Below are 15,914 nucleotides of genomic sequence, written 5' to 3'. Positions count from 1 at the left end.
TCCTATATTTAAGATTCCTATTACTTTTTTATTAAAAATGTTTATATCAGAAGCAATCGTGCCTGATGATTTTAAGCTTGCTGAAGTAAAACCTCGTTTCAAGAAAGAGGATCGATTAAAGCCTGAAATTATCGTCCTGTCAGTTTATTAAGTATTGTTTCATAGATATTAGAAAAGGCTGTGAACTTACAATTAGCGTCATTTTCTACCGATGGCTGTCTGGTACATTTAACAGATCATATAAAGTAGAAAACAGCAAAAAGTCTTTTTACAGGCATGATTTTACTCCTTACATGCATGATTTACTCTTTACACATGTTACAGGCATGATTTAACTCTATCTACAGGTTGCATTTCTGTAAATATTGACAATGCAATTTCCCATAGGAACTCCTTTTACGGCTAAAACTGTACCACTTTTACTATGAAGTTTTGAAAAAAATCTTATCCTAGAATTGAAAGTTCATATGCACCTTAATATGTTTCAAAGGTCCAACTATAGGGCTGTGTGGTATACTTTCAACGTTTATATGCCCTGAACTTCTCAGAGTTTAAACTAACACTAATTTTCTTAACTACCCCTTCCTCGAATGAAAGGTTACCACAGATTTCAATGTAAACAATATGACCATGTTTATTTACTGGTAACATTCCCAAGTTATGTCTCTGTGAGATGGAACACAGAGAGCATAACTGGGAACCAGTATGTAAAAAAAATAATTCTATGAATATTCAAGATCTCCCCAAAAGAGGCGTGTTTTGAGAAACAGCTGTATTTACAAAGTGCAACTATTTGCATATTTTCTGATAAAAAAAATGCCTAGAACCTGTTTAAAACTGTTTTGATAACATATTGAAAGCATATCAGCATACTATGAATGTAATGTTTAGCAGTCAATCATTACAACATATAAGATTATATAAAGTATCCAATCCAGCCTCTGTCTCCAGTCCACATCTTACTGTATGCCTATTTGTCAATTAAAGAACACATTTTCTGCCTCAAATGGTCAATTTAGAATTCTTGTCACAAACGTATCATCTGTAACCATATATCGGACACAATTTAGTTAATATATATACTAGAAGTGTTCAAACAAAGCCATATTTGCAATAATTGTATGTATGCAGATACCAGTCTGAGATATAAATTCACTTAAAATGTTGTAAAGATGACTGCTAACTTCTGATTTTTGCATAACTTCCAAGCAGTTATTGTTTTCTATATCAAGAACTTTTAAATCATAAACAATGATAAACTCATAGCATTTACAAGTTAAATTATTTGTTTTATGACCCAAAGGGGGGGGGGGGGCAATTTTCTATGTTTTTTGCCCCTGGGGCCTCAAATTTCCTAAATCATTCTGCTGTTTCTGAGTTTTTATCGTTTGGTATTTTTTTTTTATTTTAGTATCTGTAACGATCGTAAGGTTGAAACTGAAATTGACTCGATGCTACTATTTTTGGCAATTAAATTAACTATATTGACTAGATATTGACTTTTTTTAGTAAAATTAGGTCAATATCATAACATAAAATAGTACATGTAGCGTCGAGTTATTAAGTCAAAATAGCGAGAGAGAAAAAACAAATATATTTAAAAAAACAGTGACCAAAAAAACTAATTAAAAAAAGAAAAAAAATCAAACCATACGTAAAATATAGTTTTATTCCTGTGCGAAGTTTGTTTCACTTTTAGAGGTTGGCGATCTTTTTATTTCAATCCCTGAACATGCTTGCAACATGCATGTTTCATATCCAATTTATATCAAATATCGCATGCACACTGATTTGAATGAAGTTTAATGATTATATATTGCAAACCTATAATACACCTGTGATGTGTTCGATTTGGTTACGATAAGGAAATATATTATCCAGATATATCAAAAATGAATGAAAAGTTCATATTCTAATAGCGTGTCAAAATTGTTGCTAGTGACCCTTTATATAACTCAAAACACCAAAGCGGGTTTTTTTTATAAGAAAATCTGGTCTCGATAAGATTACTACAACTTCGGCTTTATTTTGTCCACCAACAGTTTGAATTCTAGTAACATATGCGGTTATTACCATAAAATAAACATGTAACTAGTCCATAATTTGACGCGGCGATTTTGGTTTAAATTACTACTCATAATATGTCACCAATCATACGAATAACCATGTTAATTTTATAATGCTTCAACGCATTTTCCTCAAGTCTTCAATTATTGTCATACATGGCTTACAGCAAATTTCCTAAAGAAGTGATCGAGGTGGTCACTGCGCCATTCAGTATCCCAACTTGTGTTTGTTTTATTGATTTTAGAAAGTAAAGGCTAATGTTGAAGTGTAAATAATTGGATGTGCTCAGTTATTTACACATATGTTCAAAATAGATGGAGCATTTTAGCACATAAATACTTTATGTTTGGTTAAACAACGTGCATTAAAACATAATGTGTTTGTCAAAAGAATTTGAGATGTATATCATTGAGACAAAATCTGAAGGAAAGCTCTTAAAGCTATAAACAAATAGTCTACAATAACGCATAGGTATCTAAATAATTCAAAGTGTAAATTCTTAAATCTTCTTTAGTCTATACAAAATGTGAACAAATAAAACGAAACAATGAATGAAACACCATAACAACCAAATTATACAAATAACGAACATCATCTTTTTATACATATGAAAACTTTAAATGTAGAGATGTTCCTTACAGATCAGAAAATAAACATACTTACGTGCATTGTTTAAATGTCATTGCTATATTATAACAGCGTGTGGTTTTGCAAAATCAAGGGTATACTTATACGGACATTTATATAAGGTTGCATCTATACTGAATGATGGTCCTCCACTGTCCTTCAAATAAGTTGTCAGACATGTACTTCGAATTATCATGATTATGTCGTGGAAGTTCTAAATAAGGATTTGTATATGATCTAAAACATCATCTGATTTTGGCGATTATCATTACTAAAATGTCCATGTCGTCCATGTACTCCAATTTGACCAGGTAAACTTGGCCCGAAAGTTTTCCGACAAACGTAGATTCTTGGGTGGTTATGTAATCAAATACCTCAAAGCAAAATATAAACACGGGTTTTTGAAACATCATCGCTCATTCATTTCTGAAAGATTTTACTTAAAATTTTCGAGAAACCGAATCAGAAAGATATACTGTGTCCTGCTGTCAATTATATTTAATTTAATTTGAAATTTTCCTCATGGTCCACTGAATTGTGTGACACATCATACTGATTACATAACTGATTAAACAATATCAATTAGAAATAAATGAAATGTTATGCCGTAATTACCACGTTATATTGCAAAACTTAGAAATAACTGAACATGTTGAATGAAAATCGAAATGAAATTTCAAACTCAGGTACTATAAACTGTTATAGATTACAATCAAATAAATTGGACAATTACAATCTAATTTAAATTACTTTTTTGACTCGTTGTAATGTAAAATAGCAGAGAATGGCAATTAATTTGCAATTTTAATTTGACTCGCAATTGATATTCCTTGACAAATTAATAGAAATTGTTGCCAAAAACAAAAATTGTCATAGCCTTTCTGAAAACTTTTGTTTACAACAAGCTTGCAATAGTATTGCAGAAAAGCAGCAACCCTTACAGATCTGTAAGAATAAGTTTGACATTACATTTTGATTTTGAAATATTTGTTATGCTGGCCTATATAAGCTACTGATTGTGCAATTATAGTTGATCAACCATAGTTTCTTATGAATAATTTTTAAATATGGTCACTTTTTGGGGTCAGCTGTTTTAAGAAAAGAAGCAAAAGATACAAAAAATCGTATTAGAACTCGTAAATGTTAATGTCATGACATTTAAAACAACAACGAAACGACAAAATATTCACAATCATAAGGAAAAAAAAACACTGAGCAACAATACTCAACCAAAAACCGGAGTTCATCTGATTTGGTCCGAAGGGGTTCAGATCCTGGCCCACATGTAAGTACAAATCCGTTAATAATTCTTATTCAAATGGTGTAGTGTCGGAAAAAGATGACTGGATTGTAGCCACGTTAATAAGACCGTATCCGTGAAACTGTTACATTTACTCCATTTCAGTCAACAAACTCTTGATTGTGTACTTATAATTTGTAAAAGGGATAATATCAACTTCACAAATAGTATTGTGTTTAGGAAAGATTTTCCAGAACCAATACATTTTTTCTCTCCTGTTTCCAGTTAAGGATGTCTGCTTGTCATGTTTTGGAATTTTTGTCAGATTTTCGGCATCCTCTGATTTTATCCATGTGAATGCCTTAAAAAAATCCTTATGAACCCCCATTTTTCTTTTTATAAATCTTTTACATGTATAATTATTAGTCGTTTGTACAAGTCTTATAAAATTTTATTTATTTTTTAATAGTATTTGAGATTTTTAACTGGTCAATGATAAAGCTATAAGAAATAAAGAGAGAACTTTTTCCCACCAAAATTCCAATGGCTAATATCTCGAAAACGAGCACATTGACCCCTATATTTTGGTTTTTTTTGCTTTTTTGATTCCTGAATTTATTACCTATCAATACATACTAGTTTTATTTAAAGTTATTTATTTTGAAACTGAGCAGCGAACATCCTTAAGAAACAGCTAGGGGCTTATGGATGGACATACTCAAAATATGGTTTATATACGTCTAGGTTCTCGTCCAAACTACGAAGGTCCTCTATGTTTATTGTTATATTATAAAGTGAGCATGTGTGTAAACAGATAATTATAATTCAATTATATGGTAGCTATAGTTATGATTTGATTGCAAAAAGCGCAAAAAATACCTTTTTCAGATTTTCAAATTATGGAATGTATTGATTATTTAATTATTCAATACTAAATAACAAAAAATCTCATTGTCGTTGATGCATACAAGAAGACTGCACTAGTTACCGATACATTGTTTCATGTTAAGTTTTTCAAAAAAAAGTAAATGTATTCCAGTCTAGAATTGTAGATATTAAACAGTATTGACAGTGCCAAAAATTTTAAATTCAAAAATGCATTTCGAATTATGGCATGAAACTTGCAAATATACAATTCAAATTTACCTGAAACGCCGACAAAATTTTGGACGACTATCATAGTAGATAAGTTGCAGTCATCGATGTTCTTCAATTTGACGAGGAAGGTCCTGTCTAGGGTTTTGACATAAACAAAGTTTTGGTAGCAAAATATTTCACTGGGAAGATTCGACCAGAACTTGTTACCTTGGTTTCACATTATCAAATACCAAAAACAAAATATCGTCATGGATTATATGAATCGATTTGTAAATTTTCTAAAATAATTTATGTAAAATAATCACGTATCTATATTGTAAATGACAACTGTGGATTTCCAAGAAACAATATCAGAAAATATTTTCCCGTTTCCTTCTATCAGTTTTGCTAATAAAAGAAACAAGAGATATTCTTATTACATATTTTGATGCAATTTTGAGTTGTTGCTTCGGAAATAATTGTCATATCCAATTTGATTTGATGGAAACGTCATACCAATTACGTAAATGAGAAAAAAATATCATTTGCATATTATAAATTTACACTGAACCCCACATTTACGCTCTATGTATACTATTCCTGAAGTTATTAAAAAAATCTGTTTTTGTACATAACTATGATGCATTTAAGGACTGTTACCCCACCGAAAAGTACAAATAAAAGTAAAAAAAAAACACATTATCAAACACCTGTCATTTACATTCTATGAATACTATTCCTGACGTTATTCAACCATATAATTTTTTTTACATAACTATGATGCATTTATGGACTGTTTCCCAACCAAAAAATGTACAAATAAATATAAAGAAAATCTATTATCAAACACCTGTCATTTACACTCCATGTATACTATTCCTGAAGTTATTTCAACAAATCTGCATTTTCACATAACTATGATGCATTTATTGACTGTTGCCCTACCGAAAAGTACAAATACATGTTATAAAAATCAATTATTAAATACCTGTCATGTCTCAGTCATAAATTACAAGTAAATAAAATCGGAATAGTACAATCTAATAGTACATTATTAATTTACCTATATTGAAAAATGTATATTTATATTCATACCTTTGCAATTTGCTTTTTGTGATTAAAGCTGTATATATATATATACATATATATTATACAAAAAATGGTTTTGTTTTATTTGTATCGGGTCGGTAATGTGCAAAAAAGTAAACACATATAAGAGTGTAAAGATATGCCAAACGACACTAATATGAGATGGTAATATACGACAATGATGATACAAAATTACGTCGACAAAAATTAATTCTTGCAATCGAAAAAGGCACACATATAAGTAAAAGTACTGACTTGATCAACTTAAGTAACTGCCACAATAACTTGTTTGTTTGGGTTCCTGCAAATGTTATGTTTGCAGCAAGGCTGTTTAAAGGACTGCTGCAAATAAACAGCAAATATTTCAGTTCCATAATGGTAGTGTTAATGTTGATGAAGTTTGGGATTATAATTAGAACAATGTTTCATTCTCATTTTATAAATGATGATTGTGCAATTGAAGCTAATCACACAATTCTTGTAATATATGAATTAAACACTTTTATTTTGGTCACTTTATCAATTCAAAGTATGCAAATGATAGTATTGTGTTAAGGATAGATGACTTGAAAACTGTAATGAAACATTAATCATAATGTATGTCTACTCTTATCGTTAAGAATAATTCAGCATGTTATCTAATCAGCAGGTCGTCCGGGTTACGACACGACGGATTACTTTTTTTTGTGTGTGCGTGTAGTGCTGTTGCAAGAACAGTTTTTATAAATTTATAATTGATAACATAACAATGAAAATCTATAACAAAACTGAAATAGATTAAGACCTTTATAAAATGTTTAAAATGTCATTCAACTTTCAGTAAACAAGTTATGTAACTGACTCGTTTCACGTCAAACATGTACATGAAGTTCAGACAAGTTCAATGTCGAACATCCATTACAGTAGAAGCCATCAACCATCTTTTAGAAGGAAGTGTTGTACACGATCTCTATATGTTGACATCTTTTGCGTATAGATTTCTCGCCATGTTTACCAGAACAGAGGCATTTTTGGTTCGAATATGATTTGAATATGTTCAGGCTTTTTCATCTTACCGGAAGTGCTTCGGGTTAATAATTTTGATTGGACACTAGTACTTTGTTGTAGGTAAGCATAGTAATATCAGAAAATATTTGCGAAATGCATTTTTCAGAATCCGTTTAAAATTTAACCATGTTAACATTGGGTCCAAAACTTTCTACTAAACGTTCAATTCATCCAATTATTTTTGTATGAAAAGATTATTTTATATATAATATGTATCCAATGTTTAAGATGGCTTATTGTTCAAGGACAATGAAATACAAGTCAAAACCCATATTAAAGAAGATCAGTTATATTTTGGATTCCGAAATAGTCATCAACTGATTGTTAAGGTATGCGTAGGTGATCATTGGTACGCTCTTATTCAGAATAACAGTTAAAACATGTAACCTTCGAGTTCAAACAACGCAAGTTCCTTGGGTTAATCCTTACATTTTTGGTGACCATGCTGGTGTAGATATAAATTTATAGTATCGATGATACATATTAGGTGCGCACAAGTACAAAACATACACAACACTTGACAAACATACACCACACGCGTCTTCAATACATTGTAGAACATAATTACAATATCAAATACAGTTATCAAAGGTACCATCCTTGTAATTTGATACGCTAGACCTGCGTTTCATCTACATAAGACTCATCAGTGACGCTCTGGTCAAAATAGTTTAAAAAACAAAACAAGCTGACGAGCATTGATAACCCAAAATTCCAAAAAGCTGTGTCAAATACGGTATTTTATGCCTTGGATAAAAAAATCCTTATTATTGCAAATAATTCAAACTTTTGCAAACAGTAAATTTATAAAAATGACCAAGTGGTGTAATGTGTTATCAAAAGTACCAGCTGGCTTAAAATTTTATACATCAAACGCACATTTTGTCTACATCAGACTCGTCAGTGACGCTCAGATCATAAATCCGTTTTATAGGGGCTGTCTAGATATTAGAATGTACTTATATTGCAAACAATCAACCATTCGAAAATAGATTTGGGATAATTGGGCGAATTTTATAAACATGTATTTCAATTGAAACTAAACTATTTACTACGTATCCATTTTGTTTACGTGGGTTCCAATTTTCGTCGATTAAGGGAAACCTTCGTGTAGGCGTTTTTTTTTTTAATATGGATGTTTTGTCGAAATTTGTGTACAAGACTATTAAGAATATGTCATTCGTTGAACACTTAATTTCGTGTTTAAATTGTTCTCACGAAGTCCACGAAAATGTTAGTTAACGAAAATTTATGAATCCAAATTACAGAATTTGAAAAATTATAATAATGAATATGTCTCAGTCATCCGAATACCTGAGTTTGACAGGAAGATTTGACCATGAAGGAAGTTTTGAAAAGTACATGGTTGCGTGGGTTTTAATAAAACTAATTACATGACCGTTTTATAGCAACATGGGTTATTTACAGCGTTATATTATAAAACAAAACCATGCATTCATATTCTAATTGGCTATCAAAAATATTCAAGAAACAATATCAGACAATATTTACCCGTTTTCGGCTGTCATGTAAACCATACCACGAAACATAATTTCTTTAAATACAGATTTTGATGTTGTTAGAATTTTCGTTCAGAAAAATAATTCGTATTATTATTTGACAGCTGAACACAAAATACCGATCACGAAACTTATCAAACAACTGCACTTTAAACGAATTCGTGCTAAAATTTACATTTAATGTTCTTGAAGTTAAATTACATAATAAGTATATTACATAACCATGAAGGTTTTTTTATGGCTGTTTCCATAACAGCTAACTACAAATATATAAACTAAAAACGATAATCCAATATCAAACTCATGTCGCAGTGATAAATGACAATCAAAGAGTAGGGGAATTTTACATTCTAGTTTAAATCATTTTCTTTGCTCGTTTTACATCAAATGGAATTGCCTTATCTTTTTTCAAAAAAAAAGTCAAGCTACTAAACATACGCTTTTAATCTTTGTCAACTTCAGTAGTTGCAATACACACTTGTTATCCTGGGCATCCGGCAAATGTTTTGTTTGTAGGAAACCTATCACAGGTTTGTTTTAGATAGACAGTAACCATTTCAGTTATATACGGATGTTGGTTATTTTAATAAAGTTTGAAATTTAGTATGTAAATAGTTGTCATTTACTTAACAACTGACAGTGCTGTTGCAATTGATTAAGATTTAATTGAGAATGGAAATGGGAAATATGTCGAAGAGACAACAGCCCGACCAAAGTGCAGAAAACAGCCGATTGACAGCAATTGGCCATCAACACAGCTAGACAATCCCGCACCTCAAGGCTAGCTTTGATTGGTACTTAACAAAATGTGTACTAGTTTAGTAAACATGGACGTCATACTAAACTCTTAAACAAATAAATGAGCTAAGATTACAAATCATACAAGACATTATGACAAGCGCAAAAATGCGGCGGGTTTAAATATTTTGAGCAAGATCTCAACTCCCACTCACCTGTACCTCTAGCAAATGTACAGTAATACACACAGTAAAACCAAGTCCGATGTCAGAAAGGGTAACAACCGAAACTCATATCAAAATCAAACACTATCCCTCCAGTTATGGGTTAAGTATCTTACTATCTATAAATATATATGAACATAATCAGTGTTATGGCAACAACTGATTTAAGAATACCTGTGTGTATGTCCAATACAAGGACACTACGAGTGAATTAATATTAATACTACCCAAATATTTGTGTTCCGAATACAAAATTTAAATTTCGTCACTATTTTCATTAAGACTTTCAGAATGATATAATCATTCGTGAAAACAAAATATTTAGCATTGTTATTTACACTAATTAGTTTCTTCTGTTATGTTTTCTTTATTCTGTTATTTTTTCTTTATTCTGTTATTTTTTCTTTATTCTGTTATTTTTTATCAACAGGTTGTTCAATTTACGACATGAGGGATTCTTTGTTTTTATAAGTGTGACTATTTATTTTCAAAAACGATTATATAAACTGCTAATAGATGTCATAACAACAAAATAGAATGTCAACCTGAATTAATAGATACAAAATATATGTTATTATATAAAATATCAAAATGTTAATATTCTTTCAGTAGTTAAAATTATGCACTCGACTCGCTTCTCGTCAAATAAGAACATACAGATGATTAGTTCAATGTTAAACATCAATTAGATGACTAACCATCAACAGTCTATACATGTAAGTGGGAAGTGTTGCACACGATCTGTATGTGCTGATGTCTATTTCGTATGTAATAAACTATATATGTACTCCAAAACCGACTCACAAATGTTAAAACCACTATATATATATAACACCCCAGTTCTATTGTTATAGTTTCTATTTCGGAAACACGTGTAAATTGAATAGATCTTTTGTTACGAATAACAATGGATTTTGACCACAGGCTGTGACAAGCGGGATTTCTAGAAACCCCTGCTACTACATCCCGCAAACAAAGTCCATTGTTATTCGTAACAATATAACTTGATTATTCTTTAAATAGCAACAACATAAGAAATCACTACAAATTGTTTCAGGATATTAAACAAAATATATTTTAGGAAATTCCAATAGCGAAAAAAATTCAAGCATCTATTTTGAATACAAACAAATCCTTTAATTACTCCTTTGCTGAAAGTAATATTTTTTTCTCCCAGTCATATTTTTTTATTTAAAGAAAAGGGGGTTCTGTGGGTTGGACCCGATTTTAAACATCAATGCATTTGACTGATTGGAACCCCGTCCTCTTTCTGTTGAGTTGGGAACCCCCAGCTGGATCAGCCACTCTCCACAAAAGAGAGAGTTACGACATAGTAAATCTGTATCTTTGTATCCTGAGCGTGTCCGGTAGTCGGGTCTCTATTGCAGACACACTTATACCTTTGTAGGTCAAAAATAAATGTTTATTTATTCTCGAGAAGAGTGGGGCTTTTTTTCTCTATAAAACCGTAAGATAAAAAATATAGTTATGATTACCTTTATTAAACTGATACAGGTAAGTACTTTGGGTTATAATAATGCCTTTATCTATAGTCTCTTCTACCAAATCCAACGCTTGCAAAAAAAAGGCCATCCGTGTCATACGCTTCCATATTGACAACTGTATACAAGAAGCATAACGTATTTTTTGTTTGTAATATATGAATACACGATACGGTCAACCTTGACCTGCTGGTCCATATTAACCCAAGGATTTAATTGGAATATGCAAAACAACCTTAACATTCGTAAAATATACTCACTTGTCAAAGTTGGAACGAAGATAACCAAAAAAAGTTACTATTGGGGTTTCGTGTAATAAAAACAATCTTATAAATCATGGTTTGATATTGTCAATAAAATATATGCTATCGTTTTTTTTCTTCTTTCATTAGTTTAGAATGGGGTGTATGTTAGTTATACACCTCGGGATACGGCGTGTCTGGATAAGAAACCCCTCCGACCTCCAGCCGACGGTTTCTTTTTATCCAGACACACCTTTCCCTCGGTGTATAACTATTACATCTGTCCTTTTTACCTATTATGAAGTGGTTCGGGTGAATAATTGTGAATGGACGTTAATACTTTGTGGTAGGTAATCCAAACAGGCATTTTTTAGAATAAAGTTGAATTCAACGTTGTATCCAAAGCTTTTCAAAATAGGTTTCATGATATCTGCCTTTCGACTTTACAAATAGAATTTTACACTTAATATATAGCGATTGTTTAGAATGGCTAATCGACCAACTATCTGTATGAAAACCAATTAGTGTAGCATGCAATTATTCAGTTATGTTTTGGACATAAGAATAAACTTCTTGTCATTGTGAAGGTACAGCTAAGCGCTCATGTTATGTCCACTTTGAATCTACAAATGTCCTCTTGGTTTTTATTGTTTTTTTTGGTGACCATACTTGTGTATATATAAATGTATATTATCAATGATACACACAAGTTGCACACAAAAAAAACTATACCTACACAAGAATCGACTAATGTAGTGTGAATCATCAATACATTGGAAAATGTATTATAACAATATCATTCAACGTGTATCACGTTAGATTTTTATACCTAAGACTTTGTATCGAACAGGCAATAAGGGATTCTAAAATGCACATCGAATGATTGAATTATTGTATGAATTATTAAAACTGTGAAATTTTTATTTGATCAAAAACATAAATTTGATTTGAAACTATAATTGTAATAAATATGTCTCAGTTAGTTACGAAAAGCGCTTCAGTTTGACCAGGAAGACTTGACCATGATGCGTCAAAATTGGTTTCTGCGGTTTACATATAACCAAATACCTGATAGCTATATAGGTACATGGATTATATACACCTTTTTGGAATATTCTAAAATGCATTAATATTACAAATGGATGGATATCGCAGATGTTTCAGATAGAAATACGAAACTATTCAACCATTTCCTGATGCCAACTATAAATAAAATTTTGTGTACGAAATAACTCTTAATATGTTTTATTTGATAGATGCATTACGAAATTGATAAATCAATATATGTTTTAGTCATGTTACACTTGATAGACTACCGCATTATAAACTTTTATTACATAACTATGACACATTCATGTTCATTAACGGTAAGAATCAATTTTATCAAATTTTCACATTCCGTTTCGAAATATTTGTCATCTTCCCTAAACAGCAGATGGAGCAGTTGCAATTGGCCAACCAATTTTTCTAATATATACGTTTTAATATTGTCCCTATTTTCATTTAGACTTTTTGCAAAATAATATCGTGTTAAGATGATTTTCAAAATTTTCAGCACTGTTATATGTAATTATTATTTCCTGTTCACATAGATATGAATTGATTGATAATGTTGACATGAATATCAATTATGTATCATTTTTATAAATTACTTATTTTTAAAACTTTGAATTTTTCAAAAAACTAAGGATTTACTTATCTCAGGAATAGATTACCGTAGCCCGTATTTGGCACAACTTTTTGAAATTTCGGATCCTCAATGCTCTTCAACTTTGTACTTGTTTGGCTTTATAACTATTTTGATATGAGCGTCACTGATGAGTCTTATGAAGGCGAAACGCGCGTCTGGCGTACTAAATTATAATCCTGATACCTTGGATAACTCTTTTATCAACAGGTTGTCCAGGTTCCGACACGACAGATTCTTATTTGTAATGAATGTTTGCATTTTCAGGATTATTTTGATAAACTGCATATGGATAAAATAGAAATTAAAATTGAATATCAAACTGATATAACATTCATTAAAATATGATATAAAATTAAGTTTCAAAATGTCAATATTCTCTCTATTAAATTATGCCTTGGGCTCGTTTCATGTCAAATATATACATGTAGTTTAAACAAATGCAATGGTAAACATCAAATAGGTTGCACGCAATTAGCCATCTATTAGTAGGAAGTGTTGAACTATTTTTATCTGACCGTCACTGATGAGTTCAATGTAGACGAAACGCGCGTCTAGCGTACTTAATTATAATCCTGGTACCTTTGATAACTATTTTCACACGATCTATAATTCACGGTATGTGATCCAAACCAGTATCACACATGCTTTAACCACTAAATAGGCCTTTTTCGCATATCCGGAATTGATTCCGGTGAATAACTGAGATTGGACACTACGTCTTTGTGGTAGATGAGAAAAATGAAATTCAAAACAATTCGCAAATGACATTTTTCATAATAGGCTTCAACTTAACGATGTATTCAAAATTTCCAAAATAGGTATTATGTAGCTCCTTTTTGGCTCAAATGAGTATATATATTTTACTAATAATATATAGTACATGTTTAAGATGGCTAACATAATTAATGTTGCCTGCGGTGATGATATAAGTTATGTTTTGGACAGATACAGACATCATGCCATTGTTAATGTACGGGTAGGCGCTCATAGGTAAGATCTTATGCAGGTTGCGGTTAGCGGTATACTACTGTTGCCTTTATTTGGATAAAATTTGAACAATATCATTTAATGCAATTGACGTTTGGTTTTTATACGAAAGACTATTTATAAAGCACAAGATTAGGGATTAACATTGTTCTTCGAATGAATGTGTGAAAATTATAAAAAAATATTAATCGAAAAGCATATAGTGAACATGATTTGAAACTTATCGTCATAAATATTTCTCATTCAGTAGAAAAAAGCGCCTCGCATGCGTGAAATTATTTAACGTTATGTTCGTGTTTTTTCATATACTTCAATTATGCCAGAAAGACTTGATCAAGAACATTTGAGTACAAATTTGTTTCAGTGGTTTTTTTTTAACCAAATACCTAATAGCTAAATATAAACCTGGATAAAGGTGTTTATTGTAAAACAAAGTCGTGCATTTATTTCCAGATGGCTACTTGTTCCAGATAAAAAGTCAAATCACAAAAACACCTTGAGATAAATTTTAATTTATGTCATAATTTACACTCAATGTACCTTTTACAAAATACCTATTTTTACCTAACATTGATGCTTTAACTTTCAGTAAGTCTATTGAATAATTTGTAGAAGTTTTAAATAAACGACGTTTGTAAATATTTGTCCTTTACATAATTACTGTGGGTTCATTTATTTTCGTTGGTATCAATTTCCGTGAATTGCTAAAAACTTGCATATTCGTGGATATATGATTTCGTGGTTTTGCCAATCTCTGTATAGAAAGCCTATTGAAATATGTTTTTCTTAGAAGATTGTATTCGTGGTTCACCTGTATCCATGAAACCCACGAAAATTGGTATCCAACGAATAATAATAAATCCAAAGTAACAGATTGTGCAATCGCAAGTGATCAACATATGTTTCCAATAAATACTTTTGTTAATTTCTATTCAAGATATCGTGCTTGTATGGTTTGAATACTTCTAAGCACTATTATATGTCAATTATGTTTCCTTTTAGAATCGTTATGAATTAATCAAATATGTTATTTATTTTAACAGGTTCTCGAAGTTACGACACGACGAATTTTTGTTTTTGTTTAAAGTTTGTTTCGCTTTCAGGAATTAATTTTGAACATCAAAGACATGTTGAAGATGAAATAAAAACTTTATACAAACTGATATAATGGATTACAATAAAACATTTCAAAATGTCAATATACTTTCAAATGAACTATGCCCATGACTCGTTTCACATCAAATATGTGCATGCAGTTCAGACAAGTTCAATGTTAAACATCAATTAGATTTCAAGCCTTTAAAAGAGGGACGGAAGATACCAAAGGAACAGTCAAACTCATAAATCTAAAACAAACTGACAACGCCATGGCTAAAAATGAAAAAGACAAACAAACAATAGCACACCGTCTTTTACTAGAACGTGTTGTAAATGATCTCTATATACCAAGCTTGTTTATGTCTACTTTGTGTAGAAAACCCGGTATGTAAATCAACAGAACCGATGCCTTTTGGTTTAACATATCCCAGTGCCTGATTTTCGTAGGACACAATTTTTTAATTACTTTGATTGAAGTCTGGAGCAAGCATATCAGGATGTGCTAGTAGTCCTTTGTTGATTTATGCATCAATGTCAAATTCTGACATATAACTCGGATGTTTTTAATCTGAGTTTAACTGTGCGTATTTCAGTGTGTTTGATTATGCTACACTGAGTACAGATATAGGGAAGGGTTTTAAGATCTCACAATTCATGTTTAAGCCTGCCATATGTTTGCGCCTGTCGTTAAAAGGAGCCACCGGCGTTTGTTAGTCTTATAAAAAAAGAAAATAAAGGTGTGATTGCGAATATGAAAACTCTTCAC

General features: G+C 31.0%; 1 long non-coding RNA gene across 1 annotated transcript; it reads left to right on the top strand.

Moving 5' to 3' along the window:
* The first annotated feature begins 7,213 nt into the window (after nucleotides 1-7,213).
* On the top strand, nucleotides 7,214-15,249 carry LOC139528171 (uncharacterized). Its single transcript, XR_011665536.1, has 2 exons — nucleotides 7,214-14,053; nucleotides 15,094-15,249. It is a non-coding gene; the product is annotated as an uncharacterized lncRNA (long non-coding RNA).
* Nucleotides 15,250-15,914: the final 665 nt, after the last annotated feature.

This window comes from Mytilus edulis, chromosome 6, assembly GCF_963676685.1.
Source record: "Mytilus edulis chromosome 6, xbMytEdul2.2, whole genome shotgun sequence".
NCBI classification, from domain to species: domain Eukaryota; kingdom Metazoa; phylum Mollusca; class Bivalvia; order Mytilida; family Mytilidae; genus Mytilus; species Mytilus edulis.
This window is presented reverse-complemented; position numbering and strand designations above follow the sequence as displayed.